The sequence below is a fragment of the Pseudophryne corroboree genome, chromosome 6, assembly GCF_028390025.1.
Source record: "Pseudophryne corroboree isolate aPseCor3 chromosome 6, aPseCor3.hap2, whole genome shotgun sequence".
Lineage (NCBI taxonomy): Eukaryota > Metazoa > Chordata > Amphibia > Anura > Myobatrachidae > Pseudophryne > Pseudophryne corroboree.
In genome coordinates this window covers 574764669-574790292 of record NC_086449.1, presented here as the reverse complement: position 1 = coordinate 574790292, position 25624 = coordinate 574764669, and the positions used below count along the sequence as shown (strand labels likewise).

The 25624-nt window shown below is 46.9% G+C and overlaps 1 protein-coding gene across 2 annotated transcripts in view; it reads left to right on the top strand.

Moving 5' to 3' along the window:
• Positions 1-25624, top strand: part of KDM3B (lysine demethylase 3B) — a 308304-nt gene that overhangs the window by 103791 nt on the left and 178889 nt on the right. The window lies entirely within an intron of this gene.

Genomic DNA, 25624 nt, shown 5'->3' with positions numbered 1-25624 from the left:
TAAGGAAGTTCAAGTTCAAAATGAAATCGCTCAGGGCGGTTATTGCAAGCCTGGAAGAGGGGGATTTTATGGTGTCACTGGACATCAAGGATGCTTACCTACATGTCCCCATTTACCCACCTCACCAGGAGTACCTCAGGTTTGTGGTACAGGACTGCCATTACCAATTCCAGACGTTGCCGTTTGGTCTGTCCACGGCACCGAGGGTATTTACCAAGGTAATGGCCGAAATGATGATGCTCCTTCGAAAGAAGGGAGTTATAATTATCCCGTACTTGGACGATCTCCTTATAAAGGCAAGGTCCAAGGAGCAGTTGTTGGTCGGAGTAGCACTATCTCGGGAAGTGCTACAACAGCACGGCTGGATTCTGAATATCCCAAAGTCGCAGCTGGTTCCTACGACGCGTCTGCTGTTCTTGGGCATGATTCTGGACACAGAACAGAAGAAGGTGTTTCTCCCGGAGGAGAAGGCCAAGGAGTTGTTATCTCTGGTCAGAGACCTCCTGAAACCAAAACAGGTGTCGGTGCATCACTGCACGCGAGTCCTGGGAAAGATGGTAGCTTCTTACGAAGCAATTCCCTTCGGCAGGTTCCATGCAAGGATCTTTCAGTGGGATCTGTTAGACAAGTGGTCCGGATCGCATCTTCAGATGCATCGGTTGATCACCCTGTCCCCGAGGGCCAGGGTGTCTCTGCTGTGGTGGCTGCAGAGTGCTCATCTTCTTGAGGGCCGCAGATTCGGCATTCAGGACTGGGTCCTGGTGACCACGGATGCAAGCCTCCGAGGTTGGGGAGCAGTCACTCAGGGAAGAAACTTCCAAGGACAATGGTCGAGTCAGGAGACTTCCCTACACATAAATATTCTGGAACTAAGGGCCATTTACAATGCCCTAAGTCAAGCAGAACCCCTGCTTCAAAACCAGCCGGTGCTGATTCAGTCAGACAACATCACGGCTGTCGCCCATGTAAACCGACAGGGCGGCACAAGAAGCAGGATGGCGATGGCAGAAGCCACAAGGATTCTCAGATGGGCGGAGAATCACGTGCTAGCACTGTCAGCAGTGTTCATTCCGGGTGTGGACAACTGGGAAGCAGACTTCCTCAGCAGGCACGACCTCCACCCGGGAGAGTGGGGACTTCATCCAGAAGTCTTCCAGCTGATTGTAAATCGTTGAGAAAGGCCACAGGTGGACATGATGGCGTCCCGCCTCAACAAAAAGCTAAAAAGATATTGCGCCAGGTCAAGAGAACCTCAGGCGATAGCTGTGGACGCTCTAGTGACACCATGGGTGTACCAGTCGGTTTATGTGTTCCCTCCTCTTCCTCTCATACCAAAGGTACTGAGGATAATAAGAATGAGAGTAGTAAGAACGTGGAGTTTACCAGATACCGTCCAAGGAGGGGTATGACTCCCCAGGCTCTTGCAGCAAATATGGATCTCTCTGCTATACTGGGTGCCTGTGAAGATCCCTGTTCCCTAGTCCGTTATTATAATAGGGATGTTAAGGCTGCAATTGATATTATCGCCCCTGTGCGTATAAGACCTCGTAAACCACATCGTCAAGCTCCATGGTACGACAACAGTGTTAGTGAGCTCAAGAAAAGGGGGCGTAGACTGGAAAGACGATGGAGGAAGACTAACCTAGTGGATGACAAAATAAAACTAATAAAGCATAACGAAGAATATCAATCGACAATCACTCGCAAGAAATCACAGTTCCTGTCAAATGAGATCACAGCAGCAAACAATAGGCCAGCTCAACTTTTCCGCACAGTGGAGATGCTGTGCAAGCCAGCATGCCTGCAGACTGATGAGACCCTTTCCCAAGCAAGATGCAACGAGTTTGCAAACTTCTTTGCAGATAAAATATCCACCATCCGGGCTGGAATATCCACAGTGCCATCAAAGGAGAGCCAAACTACAAAGCCTGCCAATATAAGCTACCTGCCTTCATGGACCAGCTTTGACCCAGTGGATGTAAAGGACACTGCTGAAATTGCTCGGATTTTGCGTCCCACCACCTGTGGTCTGGACCCAGCCTCAACCAAGCTTCTAATAGGTTGTACGGATATAATCGGTCCTGTCTTTGCAAAAATTGTTCAATGCTCTTTGCAGACAGGCATTTTTCCTGGACCCCTAAAGGAAGCAATTGTTAGACCACTTCTTAAAAAACCTAATTTAGATCCCGACTGCATGTCCAACTACAGACCGGTATCAAACCTTCCTTTCCTAGGAAAGGTTATTGAGAAAGTGGTTGCAAATCAACTGGAAACTCGCCTGACAACCCATGATATTTATGATCCATTTCAATCAGGATTCAGGAGAAGACATAGCACTGAAACAGCCCTGGTGTGTGTGTTAAATGATCTTCTGATGGCAAAAGACAGAGGTGACTGTTCAATATTAATCCTTCTGGATCTCTCGGCAGCATTTGATACCGTGGACCACGGGCTTCTGATTGAGCGACTGATACACTTCTGTGGTCTGGATGGCACAGTCCTAAACTGGTTCAAATCATTTCTCACAGGCAGGTCACAGAGAGTATCATCTGGATTATACTCATCACCACCAGTGCCATTGCCATGTGGTGTCCCACAAGGTTCTATACTATCCCCCATGCTTTTTGCAGTATACATGCTCCCATTGGGCGAAATAATCAGGCGCCATGGCCTGGTCTACCATTGCTATGCAGATGATACACAACTGTACTTGTCCTTTGCTCCGGGCACTGATAACCCAGTAGCAACCCTGAATGGCTGTCTAGCTGAACTACAGGAGTGGATGAGCGCCAGTTGGCTGCGACTGAACCCGGATAAAACAGAGGTCCTTATAATACGACCGCAACATCAAAGGACAAGACTGCAGCATAGCCAACCAACTGGACTTACACTCGGGGATTCAGAATTACAGACCAGTGATCATGTGCGGAATCTTGGCGTTGTCCTGGATGATGGCTTGACACTTAAACATCAGATATCAGCCACAATCAAATCCTCATTCTTTCACCTGAGGAACATAGCCAGAATCAAGCACTTAATTCCCTCAGATGATATGCCAAAAGTCATACATGCATTTGTATCATCTCGATTTAGACTACTGTAATGCCCTCTACCTTGGTCTACCAGCAAAAGAATTGCAACGCTTACAGCTGGTGCAAAACACAGCTGCCAGGCTGTTAACCAACCAGCCCCGTTCCAGCCACATAACACCCATCCTCTACTCCCTTCACTGGCTGCCTGTAAGATGGCGAATCCTCTTCAGGATTGGCTTACTGAGTTTCAAAGCATTACATGACCAAGGCCCAAGGTACCTGAAACAGCTTCTGATCCCATACTGCCCCACTCGATTACTGCGATCTGTAGATGAAGGACTTTTAGCAGTACCTAGAATCTACCGTAATTCATCTGGGGGTCGAGCTTTTAGTCATGCGGCTCCGACTCTATGGAACTCACTTCCCAGCACAGTGCGAGAGGCCCCAACTATAGAATCCTTCAAAAGTAGACTCAAGACTTTCCTGTTTACTCAAGCATTTCCATAGTATCTCTTTTAGTATCTTCATGTTTCTGTATTTTATGAAAAATGTACTTCATTATTTTTCTGTACTATATTATGCTGTGTATCTGTTAAGCGCCTTGAGTCCTATTGGAGAAAGAGCGCTATATAAATAAAATTATTATTATTATTATTATTATACTCATCGTTCCGGATTGGCCAAGAAGAACTTGGTACCCGGAACTACAAGAAATGATCTCAGAGGACCCTTGGCCTCTGCCGCTCCGACAGGACCTGCTACAGCAGGGGCCCTGTCTGTTCCAAGACTTACCGCGGCTGCGTTTGACGGTATGGCGGTTAAACGCCGGATCCTAATGGAAAAGGGCATTCCAGTTGAAGTCATTAAAAGCTAGGAAGGATGTAACAGCAAAACATTATCACCGCATATGGCGAAAATATGTTGCTTGGTGTGAGGCCATGAAGGCCCCAACAGAGGAATTTCAGCTGGGTCGATTTCTGCACTTCCTACAGTCAGGAGTGACTATGGGCCTAAAATTGGGATCCATTAAAGTCCAGATTTCGGCCCTGTCTATTTTCTTTCAAAAAGAACTGGCTTCACTGCCTGAAGTTCAGACGTTTGTTAAGGGAGTGCTGCATATTCAGCCCCCTTTTGTGCCTCCAGTGGCACCTTGGGATCTCAACGTTGTGTTGGATTTCCTAAAATCACATTGGTTTGAGCCACTTCAGACCGTGGAGTTGAAGTATCTCACGTGGAAGGTAGTCATGTTGTTGGCCTTGGTCTCAGCTAGGCGTGTGTCAGAATTGGCGGCTTTGTCCTGTAAAAGCCCATATCTGACTTTCCATATGGACAGGGCAGAATTGAGGACTCGTCCCCAATTTCTCCCAAAGGTGGTATCAGCGTTTCATTTGAACCAACCTATTGTGGTGCCTGCGGCTACTCGGGACCTGGAGGATTCCAAGTTGCTGGACGTAGTCCGGGCCCTGAAAATCTGTTTCCAGGACGGCTAGAGTCAGAAAAACTGACTCGCTGTTTATCCTGCATGCACCCAACAAGCTGGGTGCTCCTGCTTCAAAGCAGACTATTGCTCGCTGGATCTGTAGCACGATTCAACTTGCACATTCTGCGGCTGGACTGCCGCATCCTAAATCAGTAAAAGCCCATTCCACGAGGAAGGTGGGCTCTTCTTGGGCGGCTGCCCGAGGGTCTCGACTTTACAACTTTGCTGAGCTGCTACTTGGTCGGGATCAAACACTTTTGCAAAATTCTACAAGTTTGATACCCTGGCTGAGGAGGACCTAGAGTTTGCTCATTCGGTGCTGCAGAGTCATCCGCACTCTCCCGCCCGTTTTGGAGCTTTGGTATAATCCTCATGGTCCTTACGGAGTACCCAGCATCCACTAGGACGTCCGAGAAAATAAGAATTTACTCACCGGTACTTCTATTTCTCGTAGTCCGTAGTGGATGCTGGGAGCCCGTCCCAAGTGCGGACTTTCTGCAATACATGTATATAGTTATTGCTTAACTATAGGGTTATTGTTATGAGCCATCTGTTGAATGAGGCTCAGTTGTTGTTCATACTGTTAACTAGGTATAGTTATCACAAGTTGCACGGTGTGATTGGTGTGGCTGGTATGAGTGTTACCCTGGATTCCAAATCCTTTCCTGGTAATGTCAGCTCTTCCGGGCACAGTTTCCCTAACTGAGGTCTGGAGGAGGGGCATAGAGGGAGGAGCCAGTGCACACCAGATATAGTACCTAATCTTTATTTTAAGAGTGCCCAGTCTCCTGCGGAGCCCGTCTATTCCCCATGGTCCTTACGGAGTTCCCAGCATCCACTACGGACTACGAGAAATAGAATTACCGGTGAGTAAATTCTTATTTTCTCCATCAGCCACCACCCTCAGTCTTGTTTGGAAGAGCATGGCATATGACAGGTCAAGTACACGGAGTCTCCTCTTAACAGGCAAGAATTGAGCCCTATCTTTTTGTACATCCACCGCGAAATCCGGGAAAACCGATATGGGCGACCCATTCCATTTTAAAGGGCCTTTGGTACGAGCCAGCCTCAGAACTGTGTCGCGGTCACGGAAGTGGAGGAACTTAGCAATAAAGGTGCGAGGTGGAGCCCCTGGAGGCAGCGGGCGCATCAGAACTCTATGGGCCCGTTCAACGGTGAAGTTAGGCGAAAATTCCTCAGATCCAAAGGCATCCCGGAGCCATTTTACGAGAAACTCTTCAGGAGCTGGCCAGGCCAACGAAGCGGACGTTATTGCGCCGCAGACGTCCCTCTATATCCGTCAGCTTTTTGCGCACCTCAGTCATTTGAGATTCCAAAGCATCAGTACGACGACCCAGCGGGCCGACAGAGTATTCAACATTGGATATACGGGTCTCAGCCTCTCCCACTCTCTCTCTCACCCGCTGAAGGTCCTGATGGATAATGGAGAGATCAGACTGCACTTGCCGATTTTATCAGCCAGACGCGTCTCACTGGCAGTCACCGCATCCAATACTCTCTGCAGCGCAGCATCCGGAGGATCAGAGGAGGCGGAACTATACGCAGGAGATGGGGGCGATGCCTCAGATCTTGCAGTCTCTCCCCTTTGCTGTTGAGGGCCAGGATAACGGACAAACTTATCCATCGTGCCCGCCGCCGCACTACTTTGGCGGCCTCGCACCATTTTAGACAACACAGTGTCGCTCCGTCCAGCCAACAGGGTATATCAAAGCAAATACAGGTAAGAGGGGGTGTCCGCACCAACGCCCTATGGATAGGCCAGCGGGCGCGAAGGAGTATATAGATATGTATAGATAGACAACAGGACCAAGGTCTCCGGTTATAATGCAAAGTGTCCGCCTAATGGAGCAGGAGAATAGGCAATATCACCCTCAATCAGAGCCGTGAGGTACAGATGATCAGTCCCCCAGCACTAACTTCCAGGCACAGCAGGGGAGCTCGCGTCACATAGGGTGAGGGCAAGGTCAGCGAGCCAGAGGAGTATAGCAGGAGGAGGGGGGAAAGAGTATATGCAGCCCAATGGCCTCCCAGCCAGCTCCGTTTAATCCCCAAATAATAATACTCCCCACAGCAGTGGGCCCGCGCCCCGTGTACCTGGGTCCTAGTCAGAATGGGAGCATGGAGCAGCAGGAGATCCAGCAAATGGCCGCAATGGCAGGCAGCAGGGATGAGCAGGATGGCCACGCTGTGAGCCCTCCAGGCTCGCTCACAGCTAGAGGGGCCGGTTGGTGTATTTCCCCACTCCCGCTCGTCAGCCGGCTGCAGCGGGTGGTGATAGATCGCGGGAGCCGCACTTCCGGTTCCCTGGGCAGCGCGGGTCCGCGGCAGTACAGGGTGGTCTAGGCAGCCCCAAACAGGTCACCCCCCGGGCACTCCAGCAGGCAGACGGGGCAGCAGATGAAAGCCCCTCACTCCCCTTCACCAGGGACACGGCCGGCTGTAGCGGGCTGCGGCGGGTAGCAGGAGCCGAACTTCCGGCTAGAGGTGAGCGCAGGGCAGCGGCTTCACGCACCGGCCCAGCGCAGAGCAGGGCCCACCAGGCAAACAGGGCTCCAGGAGCACGGAAGACAGCGGCAGCCGGATCAAACCCACTCCAGGGGGAGCAGGAGACGCTCATAAAGCGATGGCCCCAATATCAGACCCGGGGGGGGGGGGGGATTGGGAGTATAGGATAATAAAACAGGATGTAGTGGCTGGAGAGCTGCACAGTACAAGTGCTACTCCATGCCCGTCCAGGCCACGCCCCCCTCACTCCTGTACTTACCATATGGGATCCTGGACCAGTGGAACAACTCCCCTCTGCATCTCAAGTCGCAGATGATCACTCTCCCCTCAGGAGGTTCATCACTCCTTCTCGTGGCTCCACCAGTCCCACCTGGACCAGGGCTGCCCCTTCTATATCGAGGACTGTAGTAATCAAGGAAAGGGGGAATGGGAAAAACTACTGCACTAGTATTCTCTTTATTTTTTAGTTTGAATACCCCATTTAAATCGCATTCAATCCAATCATAGTTGGAGGTGCTGCCACAAACAATATTGTTGCCAATATGAGTACAATTTTTTCAAAAGAAGAAAGAAAGAGATTGGTCTTTTAGTGGCGCACAAGGGAAAGGTAAGTATAATGAAAGTAAGTACTATAAAATATAACTTTTATTTTGTTAGTCTAAAAATGCCTACTTTGAAATATTAAAAACAACAATTAAGGACATGGTGTTATATACATTACATGGAACATACTTTGTGAATTAAAATGCAAAAAAATCAGTGTGTATTCAATTGAATTTTATATTTATTAACGGTATTATAAGCACTCTTTTTAATTATATTCTGACCTTTTGTGTTAATAAAGGTGTCTCAGTTCTGCACATATATACAGTGGGGCAAAAAATTATTTGGACAGCCACCGATTGTGCAAGTTGACCCACTTAAAAGAAGAGAGGTCAGTAATTTCCATCATAGGTACACTTCAGCTGTGAGAGACAGAATCTGGAAAAAAAACAAACAGGAAATCACGTTGTATGATTTTTAAACAATTTACTTGTATATTCTTGTGGAAAACAAATATTTAGACACCTACTGTACCAAGCAGCAAGATTTCTGGCTCTCACAGACCTGTTACTTCTTCTTTAAGAAGCTCATCTATCATTCCACTCGTTACATTTATTAATGGCACCTGTTTGAATGGTTATCTGTATAAAAGACAACTGTCCACACCCTCAAACAATCAGACTGCTACCTCTCCACCATGTCCAAGACCAGAGAGCTGTCTTAGGACACCAGGGACAAAATTGTAGAGCTGTACAAGGCTGGGATGAGCTACTTGACAATAGGCAAGCAGCTTGGTGAGAAGAGATCAACTGTTGGTGCAATTATTAAAAAATGGAAGAAATACAAGATCACTGACAATCTTCCTCGACCTGGGGCTCCATGCAAGATCTCACCTCATGGGGTATCAATGATCTTGAGACTGGTGAGGAATCAGCCCAGAACTACACGGGGTGGGACCTGGTCAATGACCTCAAGAGAGCTGGGACCACAGTCACAAAGGTTACCATTCGTAACACACTAAGTCGTCATGGATTGAAATTCCGCAGTGCCCGAAAGGTCCCCCTGCTTAAGCCAGCACATGTCCAGACCTGTTTAAAGTTTGCCAGTGACCATCTGGATGACCCAGAGGAGGATTGGGAGAATGTAATGTGGTCAGATGAGAGCAAAATCTAACTTTTTGGTATAAACTCCACTTGCCATGTTTGGAAGGGAGAAGAATGATGAATGGCATCCCAAGAACACCATACCCACTGTGAAGCATGGGGGTGAAAACATCATGCTTTGGGGCTGTTTTTCTGCAAAGGGGACAGGACGACTGATCTGTATTAAGGAGAGGATGAATGGGGCCATGTATCGTGAGATTTTGGGCAAAAACCTTCTTCCCTCAGTAAGAGCATTGAAGATGGAACGTGGCTGGGTCTTCCAGCATGACAATGACCCCAAACACACCGTCCGGGAAACTAAGGAGGGGCTCCGTAAGAAGCATTTCAAGGTTCTGGAGTGGCCTAGCCAGTCTGCAGACCTCAACCCAATAGAAAATATGTGGAGGAAGTTGAATATACAAATTGTTTAAAAATCATACAATGTGATTTCCTAGTTTTTTTTTTTTTTTTTTCAGACTGTCTCTCACAGTTGAAGTGTACCTATGATGGAAATTACAGACCTCATCTTTTTAAGTGAGTCAACTTGCACAATCAGTGGCTGTCCAAATACTTTTTTGCCCCACTGTATATCTCCTGTGTATTATTTGAGTGATCTCTATTACAGATTATGGAGGATATTCAATTACCCTCACCGACTGCGGGTGTAAAAGTATCGCGGTGGGGGCTATCTAATTAGCCCCGATACGCTGCCACGTGCCACGGCTTATCAGGGATTTTGTTTCACCTGCCTCCGGCAGGCGAAGCAAAATCCCTGGTAACCAACCCCTTTTTCATCTGAAAACAGGGCTATTTCACCTGAAAACACGCAGGTTTCACTGAACCTATGTATTTTCGGGTGAAAATGCACTTTTTAACGGTCGGTCAAATTGAATAGGCCGACCGCAAAACCCAAAGAAACATCGGGAGTTTTTACCGATGTCTCTTTGGGGGCTAATTCAATATATCCCCCTATGAGTCTTACCTCCAATGTACAGATTTACACAATAATATTTTGAATTATATGTGAAGTACAAATTCCTTCATTTGTATATAATACTTTTTGAATGACCAAGTCATATCAATGTATACCAATCAATAATAATTAATATCTCCCAGTACAATTAGTTGGTACAATTTGGAGATTGTATCAGTGAGTCTGTAATTGTCAATTGTTTTGTGTATAATTCTGTGATGTTACATCCCAGTGACTAGGCATATTCCACACTAGGTTACTGCTGGCTTGGGTAATTCACTTTATATAAACGAATACACCAGCTAAACTGTCTCAAGAGGATTCAGTAGTTATCCGAATCACCTGATTAGGTGCCGTAACAAATCAATGCTATGACATGTAGCTGTCTGTGGTTTCCAATATTGTGGTTATTTGCACAATTATGGTCAGTCCAATATTATTTTATTCCAGATGAATTATTATTTTATTCCTGGAGTGTCCTGGCCTAACCTGATTTGAATAACCCTGCACTATATTGACAGTACATCACATTAGACTTATAATGTCCTAGCTTGACTATACTTAATACATCCTGTATTCCTGTATATGAGAGCGATACTGAATGGTGTTCAAAATTATAAACAAACTAGATGTTTGACTCTTCCTTCAAAGCAAATAAGATAACAATGTGAATTATAACACAGCTATCCAATATATAGATGAACAGTTTGCCACATTGTTATCAAGCATTGCTATCATTCAAAAAGTATTATATGCAAGTGAAGGAATTTGTACTTCACTTATAATTCAAAATAATATTATGTAAATCTGTACATAGGAGGTAAGACTCATAATCTGAAATAAAGATCACTCAAATAATACACAGGAGACATATATATGTGCAGAACTGAGACACCTTTATTAACACAAAGGTCAGAATATAATTAAAAGGAGGGCTTATAATACCCTGTTAATAAATCTAAAATTCAATTGAATACACACAGACATAGACTGTTTCTTTTTCATCCACTAGGGGTCACTGGAGTACTCTGGGGATATGGACGGTGCGTAGCAGGGAAGGCACATTTAAATATTTAAATGTGTAACCCTCCTCTTCCGTCCTTCATACTCCCAGGATCCTCTGTGTTTTTTATGTGCCTCGGGAAGCACATCATGAGCTGAAAGCTCAATATTGATTTTACTTTTTACATTTTCATTTTTGATTTTGATTTTACAGGCAATCCCTTCCCCACTTACTAAGAAGTGTGGGTCCGGGATTGTACTGCCTCCAGCCGCTGCTGACACGTAGGCGCTTGCAGGAAAAGCACGGCCGTGTCAGCCAGGCAGCATGCGATCCCTTCCCCGCTTACAAAGAAGTGAGGGTCTGGGATTGAGCGGCCATCTCCTCCACATGAACATCCCACACGCCGCTCCCAGCACATAGCAGGTGCAGGGAGCGTGGCCGATGCAGCAGGTGCAGGGAGCGTGAGCTGTGAGATAACAGCACCGCTCCCAGGGCACCTACACACAGTGCGGGAAGCCTACTCTAGGTAAGCGTTCCCCGCACCCACATGCCGCTCCCAGCACACTGCAGGTGCAGGGAGCATGTTCGATAGGAAATAACAGGTTCCGTAAGCGCTCCCCGCTCCCAGCAAGGTGCGTGGAGCGTGGGACTTCTGGTACATTTTTATAACTGTTTAAGCTCCCTACAATTCCATACAGTAATCTGTGTGTATATGTGGGGGTATTTATAGGGTATATATGTATATATCTTTATCTATAGGTATGTATACAAGTTTTTGGGTAAGTGTGTGTGTATGTATATATACAATTTTATTTATGGCAGAAAGCCATCACTGAACTTCTATATAATTAGCCACATGGCTGGGGGCCATTTTTGCAGCTACTTTCTGGTTCTTCTTCCAGGAATTTAATGTAGCCTACAACACTCTGCCACTGGAGGGTGCCGGGGTGTTGTTCTGAATTTCTTATTGTGTGTTAGATTCTAGTTTATACACACTTTTGTCACTGTGCGAGTGTTACGTAGTGACACAGTGATCGCGCTGAGACCAAAAAAAAGTGGGTCCCAGGGACCCCTCACTTTTAAAAATTGGGGTCCTACTTGTCCTTTTCTGGGTCCCATCGGAATGAAGGTTTTAATTAGTCTTATTAATGATTCAAACATAAAAACACAAACTTGATTTGGACACTACAAAAGGGGTGCAAGGGGGAGGATGGGGTGACGATGCTGCTGGGCTGTGTAGCATACAGGACACCCCGCACTTTAGATGTAATTAGACATTTTGGTGACCTTGTGGCAGAAAGAGAATTGGTTCTCCCGCACTGAGACTGAAAACTGTGACAGTGCGCGCCGAAGGCGCGCTGGAATTTTTTAGGGGCGTAGCTTCGTGGGGAAGGGGCGTGGTCACATAATAGTACCAATTCACATTATTCCACACAGTAGTGCCGCTTATACACATTGCACCAGGTAGAACCTCCTATACACACTGAGCCAAGGAGAGCACGTTATTCACATTGCACCAGGTAGAGCACGTTATACACATTGCGCCACACATTGCACCAGGTAGAGCACGTTATACACATTGCGCCACACATTGCACCAGGTAGAGCACGTTATACACATTGCGCCACACATTGCACCAGGTAGAGCACGTTATACACATTGCGCCACACATTGCACCAGGTAGAGCACGTTATACGTATTGCGCCAGGTATAGCACGTTATTCACATTGCGCCAGGCAGAGCACATTATTCACATTGCGCCAGGCAGAGCACGTTATTCACATTGCGCCAGGTAGAGCACTTAACAATTATATGATTAAAAAACAGGACAACATTATTAAATAATACATTTTCTATATGTAATGGCTTTATGGTGCCGCTATAATAGAGCCCCAGACTGGATTTAGACACTACAAAAGTGTTGTGGGGGAGGGAGGGTGACAATGCTGCTGGGCTGTTATCATATCGGAAGTATGCATTCAGGATCCTGGCTGTCGGGATCCCAGCAGCCGTAATACCGATGCCGGAATCCTGACAGCAGCCACAATACCAACACTGGCATCCAGAGGTGATCAGGATCCCGGCAACGATATCCTGACAGTCAGGATCCTGAAGGGAAGTATGCACTGCCGCCACTGGTTTAGCGTGCAAGTGGGAAGGGGGGGGGGGGGGGGTTAGGATATGGTGTTGGGGAGGGTTAGGCTGCAGAGGGGGGGGGGGGGGGGTATAGGTGTTAGGCACTAAGGGGGTGGGTTGGGTTTAGGCTGCGGGAAACGGAGGGTTAGGGATGGGAGGTTAGGGTACCCTCTGCACTCGTCACTCTTGTCGGCTTTGCTGCGATCGGGATGCTGGTGTCGGTATACTAAATGCCAACATCCTGATGACGACTTCGGACACTTGGTACAACCACTGGATTTGAGTCATGCTGCCTGTAATTTATGTGCTGACTGATCAACTTCAGTGACACTCACTGTGCTGGCTGCCTTTACAGTAACCAGCGGCAACCAGCAGTAACCAACAGCAACCAGCAGTAACCAACAAAGGCAGACAGCACAGTGAGTGTCACTGAAGTTGATCAGTCAGCACATAAATTACAGGCAGCATGACTCGAATCCAGTGGTTGTATCAAGGGTCCTGTATGCTGCAGAGACCAGCAGCACTGTCACCCTCTCGCCTCACCCCCACTCCATACCACAAAAATGTTGCGTTTAACACCTGTTTGCAGGCGCCATGCAGCCCCCATCTCCGCCATCCCACCGATATGAACAGCCCCCCTGCCGCCACCGTAAGTCCAGCTCACCCCTCCGCACAGCAAGCACAGTCCCCGGTCACCGGCGTTCAACATCCCCGCAGCACAGTGTGTAGCGCGCCGCAGAGCCGTCCTCACTGTCTGTCCGGCTCCCGTGAAGCTCCAGCGGGTGATCGGCGGGGGCGTCCTCACTCTGTCCGGCTCCGTGAAGCTCCAGCGGGTGATCGGCGGGGGGGGCGTCCTCACTCTGTCCGGCTCCGTGAAGCTCCAGCGGGTGATCGGCGGGGGGGGCGTCCTCACTCGGTCCGGCTCCCTTGAGGCTCCAGCGGGTGATCGGGGGGGGGGGGAGGCGGGCCGCACCGCCACAAGAGGACTTATAGAAGACCAGCTTCAGCGGAGCATCTTGCCCCCGGTGTGATGTGTGTGCGCGGTGTAGGGGGCGGGGCCTTCTGGGTGCATGCGGATAGAGAGATGCGGCGGCGATTGGATGAGGAGGCGCGGCGGTGATTGGATGGGAAGACAGAGTCTCCTATTGGTGCAGTGATACACAGCGCGTCCTATGGGACCCGCTCATTTTTTAAAACCGGGTACGTCTCTTCCTGTAGCGCGTAAAAACGCGCTATAGCGCGTATTTTGCGATCACTGAGTGACATCCACGAGCACAGTGTTAATACAACTCCGCATATGGATATCTACCCGGATTTAGTTCAGAAGTAGTAAGGTGGCTATATGTCATTGACATGTGAGATGAACTAGATAGTACGCCGATCTAGCAGGGATCGATTTGTCTGCACAGTCTGTCTTTTCTTGCGGTGCCGACCTGGCGTGGCCGCACATTGGAATCGAATCGGGATTGCAAGGTGACTTTCACCTTACACTCTGCACTGGCTTTTCTTTAGATTTTGACTATATAGTAAAAGTCGAAAGAAAATATCTCACTGTGTGTACACACCCTTAATAAATAAATATATATATTTCTCTATCGTCCTAAGTGGATGCTGGGGTTCCTGAAAGGACCATGGGGAATAGCGGCTCCGCAGGAGACAGGGCACAAAAAAGTAAAGCTTTTACCAGATCAGGTGGTGTGCACTGGCTCCTCCCCCTATGACCCTCCTCCAGACTCCAGTTAGATTTTGTGCCCGAACGAGAAGGGTGCAATCTAGGTGGCTCTCCTAAAGAGCTGCTTAGAGAAAGTTTAGCTTAGGTTTTTTACTTTACAGTGAGTCCTGCTGGCAACAGGATCACTGCAACGAGGGACTTAGGGGAGAAGTAGTGAACTCACCTGCGTGCAGAGTGGATTTGCTGCTTGGCTACTGGACACTAGCTCCAGAGGGACGATCACAGGTACAGCCTGGATGGTCACCGGAGCCGCGCCGCCGGCCCCCTTGCAGACGCTGAAGAGAGAAGAGGTCCAAAATCGGCGGCTGAAGACTCCTGAGTCTTCATAAAGGTAGCGCACAGCACTGCAGCTGTGCGCCATTTTCCTCTCAGCACACTTCACACAACAGTCACTGAGGGTGCAGAGCGCTGGGGGGGGCGCTCTGAGAGGCAAATAAAAACCTTTATTAGAGGCAAAAAATACCTCACATATAGCCCACAGAGGCTATATGGAGATATTTAACCCCTGCCTAACTTCAAAAATAGCGGGAGACGAGCCCGCCGAAAAAGGGGCGGGGCCTATCTCCTCAGCACACAGCGCCATTTTCTCTCACAGAAAAGCTGGAGAGAAGGCTCCCAGGCTCTCCCCTGCACTGCACTACAGAAACAGGGTTAAAACAGAGAGGGGGGGCACTGATTTTGGCGATATTGTATATATATAAAAGATGCTATAAGGGAGAAACACTTATATAAGGTTGTCCCTATATAATTATAGCGTTTTTGGTGTGTGCTGGCAGACTCTCCCTCTGTCTCCCCAAAGGGCTAGTGGGTCCTGTCCTCTGTCAGAGCATTCCCGGTGTGTGTGCTGTGTGTCGGTACGTGTGTGTCGACATGTATGAGGACGATGTTGGTGAGGAGGCGGAGAAATTGCCTGTAATGGTGATGTCACTCTCTAGGGAGTCGACACCGGAATGGATGGCTTATTTAGAGAATTACGTGAGAATGTCAACACGCTGCAAGGTCGGTTGGCGACATGAGACGGCCGACAATCTATTAGGACCGGTCCAGGCGTCTCAGAAACACCGTCAGGGGTTTTAAAAACGCCCATTTACCTCAGTCGGTAGACACAGACACGGACACTGAATACAGTGTCGACGGTGAATAAACAAACGTATTTCTCATTAGGGCCACACGTTAAGGGCAATGAAGGAGGTGTTACGTGTTTCTGATACTACAAGTACCACAAGAAAGGGTATTATGTGGGAGTGAAAAAACTACCTGTAGTTTTTCCTGAATCAGATAAAATAAAATGAAGTGTGTGATGATGCGTAGGGTTACCCCGATAGCAAATATTGGCGTTATACCCTTTCCCGCCAGAAATTAGGGTACGTTGGGAAACACCCCTTAGGGTGATAAGGCGCTCACACGCTTATCAAGTGGCGTTACCGTCTCCAGATACGGCCGCCCTCAAGGAGCCAGCTGATAGGAAGCTGGAAAAATATCCTAAAAAGTATATACACACATACGGTGGTTATACTGCGACCAGCGATCGCCATCAGCCTGGAGATGCAGTGCTGGGTTGGCTTGGTCGGATTCCCTGACTGAAAATATTTTATTCATGTAGAGCATTTAATAGGATGCATTCTATATATATATGTATGTGAGATGCACAGAGGGATATTTGCTCTCTGGCATCAAGATAAGTGCGTTGTCCATATCTCCCAGAAGATGTCAGGGACACGACAGTGGTCAGGTGATACAGATCCCATACGGCAGATGGAAGTATTGCTGTATAAAGGGAAGGAGTTATTTGGGGGTCGGTCCATCGGACCTGGGGACCACAGCAACAGCTGGGAAATCCAACCTTTTTTACCCCAAGTTACATCTCAGCTAAAAAAGACACCGTCTTTTCAGCCTCAATCTTTCCTTTCCCATGAGGGCATGCAGGCAAAAGGCCAGTCATATCTGCCCAGACATAGAGGTAAGGGAAGTAGACTGCAGCAGGCAGCCCTTTCCCAGGAAAAGAAGCCCTCCACCGCGTCTGCCAAGTCCTCAGCATGACGCTGGGGCCGTGCAAGCGGACTCAAGGTGGGGGGGTAGTCTCAAGAGTCTCAGGGCGCAGTGGGATCACTCGCAAGTTGACCCCTAGATCGTACGAGTATTATCCCAGGGGTAAAGATTGGAGAGTCGAGACATCTTCTCCTCGCAGGTTCCTGAAGTCTGCTTTACCAACGGCTCCCTCCGACAGGGAGGCAGCATTGGAAACAATTCACAAGCTGTATATCCAGCAGGTGATAATCAAAGTACCCCTCCTACGACAAGGAAAAGGGTATTATTTTTCCACACTATATTGTGGTACTGAAGCCAGACGGCTTGGTGACACATAGTCTAAATCTAAAATGTTTTGAACACTTACATAAAAGGTTCAAATCGAGATAAAGTCACTCAGAGCAGTGATAGCGAACCGGAAAAAAGGGGACTATATGGTGTCCCTGGACATCAAGGATTACCTCCATGTCCTAATTTTGTCCTTCTCATCAAGGGTACCTCTGGTTCGTGGTACAGAACTGTCAATATCAGTTTCAGACGATGCCGTTTGAATTATCCACGGCACCCCGGGCCTTTTTACCAAGGTAATGGCCGAAAAGATGTTTCTTCAAAGAAAAAAGGCATCTAAATTATCCCTTACTTGCACGACCTAAAAAGGGCAAGTTCCAGAGAACAGTTGGAGGTCGGAAGAGCACTATCTAAAGTAGTTCTTCGACGGCACGACTGGATTCTAAATATTCCAAGAATCGCAGCTGTTTTCCGACGATACGTCTGCTGTTCCTAGGGATGATTCTGGACACGGTTCAGAAAAAGGTTTTTCTTCCCGAGGAAAAAGCCAAGGAGTTATCCGACCTGTCAGGAACCTCCTAAAACCAGGAAAGGTGTCTGTACATCAATGCACAAGAGTCCTGGGAAAAATGGTGGCTTTTTACGAAGCAATTCCATTCGGCAGATTCCATGCAAGAATTTTCCAAAGGGATCTGTTGGACAAATGGTCAGGGTCGCATCCTCAGATGCACCTGCGAATAACCCTGTCGCCAAGGACAAGGGTATATCTTCTGTGGTGGTTGCAAAAGGCTCATCTATTGGAGGGCCGCAGATTCGGCATACAGGATTTGATCCTGGTGACCACGGACGCCAGCCTGAGAGGTTGGGGAGCAGTCACACAAGGAAGAAACTTCCAGGGGGTATGGACGAACCTGGAAAAGTCTCTTCACATAAACATTCTGGTACTAAGAGCAATCTAAAATGCTCTAAGCCAGGCGGAACCACTCCTGCAAGGAAAACCGGTGTTGATTCAGTCGGACAACATCACGGCGGTCGCCCATGTAAACAGACAGGGCGGCACAAGAAGCAGGAGTGCAATGGCAGAAGCTGCCAAGATTCTTCGCTGGGCGGAGAATCACGTAATAGCACTGTCAGCAGTGTTCTTCCCGGGCGTGGACAACTGGGAAGCAGACTTCCTCAGCAGACACGATATTCACCCGGGAGAGGGGGGTCTTCATCCAGAAGTCTTCCACATGCTAATAAACTGTTGGGAAAGACCAATGGTAGACATGATGGCGTCTCGCCTCAACAAGAAACTGGACAAGTATTGCGCCAGGTCAAGAGATCCACAGGCAATAGCTGTGGACGCACTGGTAACACCTTGGGTGTACAAATCAGTATATGTGTTTCCTCCTCTGCCTCTCATACCAAAGGTATTGAAGATTATACGGTGAGGAGGAGTAAGAACAATACTAGTGGCTCCGGATTGGCCAAGAAGGACTTGGTACCCGGAACTTCAAGAGTTGGTCACGGACGACCCGTGCCCTCTACTTCTGAGAAGGGACCTGCTACAACAGGGTCCCTGTCTCTTTCAAGACTTACCGCGGCTGCGTTTGACGGCATGGCGGTTGAACGCCAGATCCTAAAAGGGAAAGGCATTCCAGAAGAAGTCATTCCTACCTTGATTAAGGCAAGGAAGGAAGTCACCGCGAAACATTATCACCGCATTTGGCGAAAATATGTCGCGTGGTGCGAGGATCGGAGTGTTCCGACGGAGGAATTTCAACTGGGTCGTTTCCTACATTTCCTACAATCAGGATTGTCTATGGGTCTCAAATTGAGATCTATTAAGGTTCAAATTTCGGCCCTGTCAATATTCTTCCAAAAAGAATTGGCCTCAGTTCCTGAGGTACAGACTTTTGTTAAAGGAGTACTGCATATACAGCCTCCTGTGGTGCCTCCGGTGGCACCGTGGGATCTAAATGTAGTTTTAGATTTTCTCAAATCCCATTGGTTTGAACCATTGAAAAAGGTGGATTTTAAATATCTCACATGGAAAGTGACTATGTTACTGGCCCTGGCTTCCGCCAGGAGAGTATCTGAATTGGTGGCTTTATCTTATAAAAGCCCTTATCTAATCTTCCATTCGGATAGGGCAGAACTGAGGACTCGTCCGCATTTTCTCCCTAAGGTGGTATCAGCGTTTCACCTGAACCAACCTATTGTGGTGCCTGCGGTCACTGGCGACTTGGAGGACTCCAAGTTGTTGGACGCTGTCAGAGCCTTAAAAATATACATTTCAAGGACGGCTGAAGTCAGAAAATCTGACTCGCTGTTGATACTATATGCACCCAACAAGTTGGGTGCCCCTGCTTCTAAGCAGACGATTGCTCGTTGGATTTGTAACACAATTCAACTTGCTCATTCTGTGGCAGGCCTGCCACAGCCTAAATCTGTTAAGGCCCATTCCACAAGGAAGGTGGGCTCATCTTGGGCGGCTGCCCGAGGGGTCTCGGCATTACAATTCTGCCGAGCAGCTACGTGGTCGGGGGAAAACACGTTTGTAAAATTCTACAAATTTGATACCCTGGCAAAAGAGGACTTGGAATTCTCTCATTCGGTGCTGCAGAGTCATCCGCACTCTCCCGCCCGTTTGGGAGCTTTGGTATAATCCCCATGGTCCTTTCAGGAACCCCAGCATCCACTTAGGACGATAGAGAAAATAAGAATTTACTTACCGATAATTCTATTTCTCGGAGTCCGTAGTGGATGCTGGGCGCCCATCCCAAGTGCGGATTATCTGCAATACTGTACATAGTTATTGTTAACAAATTCGGGTTATATTGTTAAGGAGCCATCTTTAAGAGGCTCTTTCTGTTATCATACTGTTAACTGGGTTTAGATCACAAGTTGTACGGTGTGATTGGTGTGGCTGGTATGAGTCTTACCCGGGATTCAAATTGCCTCCCTTATTGTGTACGCTCGTCCGGGCACAGTACCTAACTGGAGTCTGGAGGAGGGTCATAGGGGGAGGAGCCAGTGCACACCACCTGATCTGGTAAAAGCTTTACTTTTTTGTGCCCTGTCTCCTGCGGAGCCGCTATTCCCCATGGTCCTTTCAGGAACCCCAGCATCCACTACGGACTCCGAGAAATAGAATTATCGGTAAGTAAATTCTTATTATATATATATATATATATATATATATATATATATATATATATATATCTATCCGTCTGGGCTGCTACAGTGTGAGCACATGTTATGTCAAAGATTTCGCAAAGTTTACCAAAGTCCAAGTCTGGCTCTATTCTTAACAGTAGCCATCTTTGGCCGCAGGTTCCCAGTTTCAACTAGGCTGTAACCTGACTATTCAATACCAGACCTTTATATACGAGTCACATTCTCTATACCACAGTATATGACAATTCAGGGGGTGGATACAAGTTGGGTAGCCACCAGTAATTCATCATTGTCAAAACCTTCCAATACGTTAACTATTCGATCACAGCGGAAGTTCCGCTTAATGAACCCTCAAACCGTACTTTCTCGCTATGCTGAAGGCCATATACCTGATGCAGTTGGGGTTTAGTTTAACGGCATTATAGTTGCATGGGCAACATAGTTGGTAGCCGAGTGTTGTCTGGAAAGGGTTTTCTACTTCTTGCTAATCACGGCGGAGTATTTAAGCATGGCTGCTATGGATCTCAGCCAGGTTAGTATGATTTCAGCATCAGGGTTGACACCAAAATTAGGGAAATGTAATCTCTGCCTACGGCGTGAAAGTCTGTTTACGACCATTTACAAGTTCCTAATGAAATCACGCTACACCAGCGTTCAAATCTTTTAGACATCAGCCTTTCCGAGGCTCTTCTACAATAGCTGGTCTACAACTAAACCACTGACCGTCGTTCGGTCTGCCAAGCTAGTGGCTTGGTGTGCTTTTAATTATCCTTTGGGGGAACATATCTTCAGATGTTCCATTGGTTGTGATAGCGGAAATCTACAGATCTGTGGATCCACAATTTAGTGTTTAAAATAAAGTTCTATTGTTTACCACCTCTTGCTGGGTTTTTTTTTTTCCCCAAGGCAACATCCAAACCAAGCTTGCCTGTGTCAGAACGCACAGAGGCAGTCCTGTAGACCGCAATTCAGTATCTTGTACATTCAGTGTTATTACTACAATTTCTTTTCTGTAGTACCACAGCGGACTGCTCCATCATAACCATATTGATCCTAAAAAGGCTCAATCAGTACGTGACTGACTACATATTTTAAATAAAATTCCTGCGGTCAGGGATTGCGTGTTACTATAGAAATCGTCCAGTCACTAAAGCTCAGGGACGCGTAGTTACGTTTTAAATTTTTTGTCATATCAGGCATACTTCAAGGTTTGCAGTACAACAAAACCATTATCATTTCAGACACTACTATTTGGCCTCTCGTCAGCGCCTCGGGTAGTCACAAGGGTGCTGTCTGTGATGATAGCTACTCTCAGATCCCGGGTAGTGATAATGCTGTGCTTAGACAACTTTATCAAAGCTCCGTCTCAACAAATACTCCTTCAAACTACTTTACTAACGTATAATGTGCTATTTCAGCACGATTGGATGGTCAACTTCTGCAAATCAAGCCAGGTTTTGTGTCAAGGAATTTCATGCCTAAGACACAGAATGCACAAGGTATTCGTTCGCTAATACAATTTGTGCTCGATCCACAGGAAGTCTCTGTGCACTTGTGCTTGCGACTGTTAGAAAACATACGTAAGTTTTGTAAGCATTTTTTTTCTCGGAGTTGCACTCACGTTCTTTTTAACTGAATCCCACAGTGGTCAGACATTCATCAGATAGTGTGCTTATCTAAGAACAGTGTGTCACTATTCTCATGCCACCACATACTCAATTTCACCACTGAGAGACTGTTCAGAGTCTAGATTTACCTCATTCAGTTGCGCAGTAGTAATACTACATAGTGTATCTTCACACCAAGTCTGACAATAAATGTCCTAGTACTCAAGTCAATGTACAATACACAGCGACAGGAAGTTCACGTGTTCCAGTCTGATGTGATTCCTCAGTTAGAAGCGCGACGGCAGTCTCATAAATCACCAAAGAAAGAGGGACTTGACGTCGCAGGGCTATGCGACAAGTTGCTGTAATCCCAAATGGTGCCGAGCATCACCAAGTAATATTGTCGGCAGTGTTCGTTCCGAAACCCGACTACTCAAAAGCGGTTTATCTCAACCTTCGGCATTTTCATTCACCGTAATGCGGGGAAAAAATAAAAATAAATTCACAGGTGTTACAAATGATAGTCCAGAGGTGCAGTTACCCACAGCGGAATCTAATGGCTTCTCGCCATCATCGTTAAGCACACAATATGTGTTCAAAACAACAAAGGCAGTGGCAGTGAGGGCTCTCACAATAGCGATTTTGGGTGGCTGAGGCTGATCAAACGACAGACCATATCTGTGGAAGCGGCTGCTGCGTATACACCTAATGCAACACCGTTCCCTTTGCCAAATTTAGCGCGGCAGAGTTGACACGGTCGCGGTTGACACCGCACTCTTAAGACAATAGGGCTTTCCAATATCTGTTATACTAACCAGATTACCTGCTAGGAAGCCAGTTACAGCAGCTCATTATTAGTAATTGGCGAGCTTATATAGGGTGGTGTGAAGTTCACAAGTGGCTGTTTTCTTCAGGGTTCTCATTTTTTGCTATGATTATAGACTCCGTGTCGATAAACGTACTCCTCCATCAAACAGAGTGCAGGTCGCTGCCTTGTCTATTTACCTTCAAGGCGTTTGGCTTTTACCCAACAGGTTACTCTTTCCTGCAAGGTCCTTCCGCCTTTTATACCGCCTATGGCGCCATGAAGCTTCAAAAATTTTTCGATTTCGTTGAATCTTGATAACACGTGGAGGTTAAATTCTAACTTGGGAAACAAGGTTTTTCCTAGCCTTAGCTTTGGCAAGGCGTATTTCACAATTGGGTGGCTGCCATTGTTTTAATGTTTCATGAGTGAGTGCGGAATTTCTAACGAATTCCGTTTTTTCTACCAAAGGTAGTATCATCTTTTCACTTGAATCAACCAATCATAGTTCCAGTATTATAAGGAACTGCAGGAACAGCTACTTGGGCTGTACTACGCGCTTAGGTAGCTCGAACATCAGCAAAACTGATACATTATTGTTGGCTAAAATCTAGTCAGGTTGGGTTCCCCAGCTTCCAAACACATTTTAGCCAGGTGGATTACACCGACCATACGTCAGGTTTTCCTTTGTGCTAAGCTACAACCGCTTACGTCGGTTACGGCTCATTCCCCATGTTCTGTGGGAACATCATGGGCAGCAGGTCGTGGAGTTTCTACGACACAACTTTGCAGTGCGGCTACATGGTCATCAGTGCACACGATTGTGCGCTTTTACAAGTTAATATGTTTACGGCATCAGCATCTAGCTTTGGCCGTCTAGTATTACAAGTGCCAAACAGCTCTCCCGCCCACGGGGGGAAACTTTGTTACGTCCCAAGAGTACTCCAGTGACCCCTAGTGGATGAAAAAGAAAATAGAATTTTGGTACTTACCAGGTAAATCCTTGTCTTTGAATCCATAGGGGGCACTGGACGCCCACCCAGAGCAGTTGTTCACTAGCTTGTAGTAAGGTCAAGAAACCTTATGGTGACAGGTTATCACCAACTAATTCTGATGTTATAGTGATTATCTATGATAGTGACAACTTTCTAGTTGTCCATTATGTTAGGTGTCAACTTTATTGTTAGTTTATAATGTTATATGTAATTCTCCATTGTTCACCTCTCTGTCGCTCCTATTCGGCTCAGTAAAAAACAGAGGATCCTGGGAGTATGGAGGAGGGAAGAGGAGGGTTACACATATCCCTAGAGTACTCCAGTGCCCCCTATGGATTCAAAGAAAAGGATTTACCTGGTAAGTACGAAAATCCTATTTTTTTGTATTTTAATTCTAAAGTATGTTACATGTAATGTATATCACACCATGTCCTTGAATGTTTTTAATATTTCACAGTAGGCATTTTTAGAATAACAAAATAATTTTTACATTTTTATAGTACCTAATTTCATTATACTTACCTTTTCCTTGTACGCCACTAAAAGACCAATCGTTCGTTCTTTTTCTTTCGTTCTTTTTCTTTCGTTCTTTTTCTTTCGTTCTTTTTCTTTCGTTCTTTTTCTTTCGTTCTTTTTCTTTCGTTCGTTCTTTCGAAAAATGTATATCTAGGAATGTGTTGCTCACCACTAATGCAAGTCTTCAAGGTAGGGGAGCGGTAACTTGTCATCATACGTTTCAGGGTTGGTGATCAGGACAGCGGAGTCCCGATCAATGTTCTGGAGCTCAAAGTGGTTTACAGAGCTTTCTGTCTGGCTTTCTTCAGCATCAGTCGGTCAAGGTTCAGACTGACAATGCAGCAACAGTCGCCTATATAAATCATCGGGGCGAAACCTGCAGTCAAATTGCCATGAAGGAGGGGAGTCTCATCCTTTGATGTGCAGAGCGTTCTCTTCTGGCGCTCTGTGCTCTACATCCCCAGTCCAGAACTGGAAGGTGGACTTTCTAAGCCGCCAAGACTGTCACTTAGGCGAATGGGCACTACGCACAGACTTTCAGCTTCTGGTACACCGCTGGGACTTGCCAGACATTGACATGATTGCCTCTCAACACAACCACAAGCTGTTGTGGTACTGCTTGCACACCAGGGATTGGTGAGCTCTTCTTGTGGGTTCCCATGTGGTTCGGTGGACCTTTCTGCTCATTTACCACTTCCATCCAATTTTGATGATCCCACAGTTTCTACGTGAGTTGAAGTTAGACGGCGGCTCTGTGATCCTCATAGCTCCATATTGGCTGTACAGGGCTTTTTATGCCGATCTTTTAGGTCTCTTCGACGCTTGGATCGGTGTGTATGCCGATCTTCCTTCTTCCTCCTGCTCCTTTTTTGGGCTTGTTAACATAACTGGACCCTAGGCTGGGGGTTAGATATAGGGGAGAGGGAGCCTGGACTGCTGGGAAAAGTTTTACCATTCCATGCCCTGCCTCCAGTTCATTACCTTTTCCCAATGTGAATCCCTATGTCCCTCATGGACTAAATTCCTTTTTCTCTTACATCCACATGGGACACTTGAGGTCACGCTGGATATAGCGGAGCAATGGAGACTGACTGGGCACCAAACAGTATCCTCTTTTCCCAGCAGCACAGGCTCCTTCTCCCCTATACTCCACACCCCAGCCTAGAGGACCAGTTTTTCATTTGGTGTCCAAAGAGTGGGCGTGTTTTTTTAGGGGATGCCTTTAGCAGCCTCTTTACTTATGAAGTTGAAAACACTACAAACTATTCAGATCATGTACTTTCAAAATACTATACAGTCACAATAATAAAATTTGCCTTTCACATAAACATTTAAGGCGCAGTTCACCTCCGTGATCTACACAAATGTGCACTTTGACGAGAATTACAGTAAAGCAACATCAGACATTTCTACACACCTCTGTAGGCTATTAAGGAAAATCGTCAATGTTGTTGGCTGCAAGGTTCAAGAGAAACTGTTATCAGGACTAATCAAAACCATTTTTCACAAGTCCAGCGCGCCAATCCTCCAGATACGCCAATCTGTGAATTGCCACCCGTGACACTTTCTGAATACATCAGCGCGTGGTTCACTGTTCCTGCCACCAGCTGAAGTGATGTTTTGAGACCATGCCCAGGGCAAGGTTCAGCTCTCACC